We start from the raw sequence: 2,500 nt of genomic DNA on the forward strand, positions 1-2,500 counted from the left end.
CTGAACGTTTAGTTGTGATTCTAGAAGTTTGTTCCAGATATGTGGAGCATAAAAACTGAACCTTTAGTTATGATTCTAGGAGTTTGTTTATATGTGGAGCATAAAAACTGAACTTTTAGTTATGATTCTAAGAGTTTGTTCCAGATATGTGGAGCATAACAACGTTTAGTTGTGATTCTAGGGACAGAAAGCTAACTTTTCCCAGATGACCTGAGAGGTCTGGATGGTTCATGATATCACAAAATCAACTTAACCATTCAATGCTTTAAATATATATATACATATATGCCCTACCAACAGACATAAAAAGTGTGACTCCTTACCCTCCTTCCCAGCCGCCATAAAGGACCACCTGTCTGTTATTTGTAACTGGTAAGTCTAAGCTTAACACCAGAAATGACGCCCCCCCCAACTGTTTACTGTACATATACGTTTTATTTTTACTAGTGTTGATGATGTCTTGTATACTATTGTTTAATTAGTGTGTCTTTAAATGTCTCAATGAATTAGATACACAGGACCAAAATGGAAACAAGTCCTTTTTGTGTACCATTGTATAATCGTATTACTGTTGCAAATTGTTAATAAAGTATTCACTCAATCAATCAATCAATCAATCCCTCTGAGAGAGAGAGAGAGAGAGAGAGAGAGAGAGAGAGAGAGAGAGAGAGAGAGAGAGAGAGAGAGAGAGAGAGAGAGGGAGAGAGAGAGAGTGTAATTTAGCTGTCAGGTTGTATTGTACAACAGTGAATGATGTTAAAGGTGTTTTTTCCATTAAGACCTTTAGTGGTTTATTAAATGCATTGTTTGCAACATGCAGGTGACTGTTTTATATGAATTATGAATGAAAGACCCAGAACATACTGACCCCCTTATTAATATTAGAGAGCAGCACAATACGGCATGCGTGCCTGGTGTGTGTGCATGTGTGTGTGTGTGTGTGCGTACGTGCGTGCGTGTGTGCGTGCGCGTGCGTGCGTGTGCGAGCGTGCGTGCGTGTGTGTGTGTGCGTGCGTGTGCGTGTGTGCGTGCGTCTTCTCAACATTCTGAAAATTCCAGATCAAAACATAACATTTTGAATGCCCCTATTCTTTGGCAAACGTTTGGCAAAAAATGAATTTGATTTAGATGGAAAAAATGAGCATATATAGCCTATGGGTTTAAATCATGCATCTACTCTCATTTGTATTGGTCATGAGTAAATAAAATGTTTTAATGTATTATTTCAAAACATAAGAACTACATTTCAAACATTAAAACAAATCAAAGAAATTCTATTAATTTACGGGTACACTCTAGCTCACAGACTAACCCTTACAGGTCTGTAACTCTGAGAGTGTGCAAATGGAACCAAATGGACCTTTACAGGTCTGTAACTCTGAGGGTGTACAAATGGAACCAAATGGACCCATAAGGGCCGATTCTGTTCCATTTGTACACTCTTGTTTGAAAACCACTAGTATTGTAATTGTGTAGCAGACGTCCACATACCAGTTCTGACAATGTGATAATAACAACCTGTTGCTGATCTGGCCTAGGGTGCTGGGATGGCCAGAAATGCCACTGGTAAAACTGGTTCCCAAAAAGTACTGTTCACATTTTTCACAAATTCAAACATAAAAAGGTAGCCTATATCAGATGATAATGGTTTAAAGTCCAAAACAATCAAATCATATAAAGAATGCCTGTAGTATCGTTAAACAAAAATAGCTCTCATTTTAACTTCACTCATTGAATGCATGTAACTGAACTGAAAAAGCTAAAACTAAATCAAACTAGTAATTTTGTTGACAAAAACTAATTAAATATATTGACAATTCCGTTGCCAAATAAAAACCTGACTAAAATGTTAGGAAGGACTGTGGAGAAGAGAGCCAGTAGAACTAAGACAAGTCATTTTTTAGCTCGTGAGCTTGTAGATCTGCTATTTTCGGCACACACACAAGTAAAAATCAGGCATTGTGGCGCCATCGCTGCCTGCTAAAATACATTTTAGTCGGCTAAATCAACTGTAGATTTAGACAACTAAAATCTTAATGATATTCAGTCAACTAAAACTATAGAGTAAAAGTAAAACATGATTAAAATATGACTAAAACTAAATAGAATTTTATTCAAAAGACTATGACTAAAACTGCATCAAAATTTGCAGTCAGAATTAACACTGAATCAAAGTCCCTCTCTGATTGGCTGAACTCTAATGACTTAATATCTTAAAGGACAACTTCACCCAATTTCAACCGATCTTCATATAATTTGTCCTCACTAATGCTCATTATAATGTGATATCATTTGTGTCTACTCAGTCTGTGTCTCATAGGAGGTTTGTGGACAGAAACCTGACGACCAGTCACATCATCGATGGGAAATCCAAGCTAATAGAAACGGAAAGTTAACATGCTATAATAGAAGCCATAGACCATATTCACACGGCGGCCATGTTGCTATTAAGTCAATGAAGTGCCACCCCGTTTCCACGGCAACGGGGGTGGCACTTTCA

This window comes from Gymnoscopelus braueri, assembly GCF_963280865.1.
Source record: "Gymnoscopelus braueri genome assembly, chromosome: 21".
In the NCBI taxonomy this organism is placed as follows: domain Eukaryota; kingdom Metazoa; phylum Chordata; class Actinopteri; order Myctophiformes; family Myctophidae; genus Gymnoscopelus; species Gymnoscopelus braueri.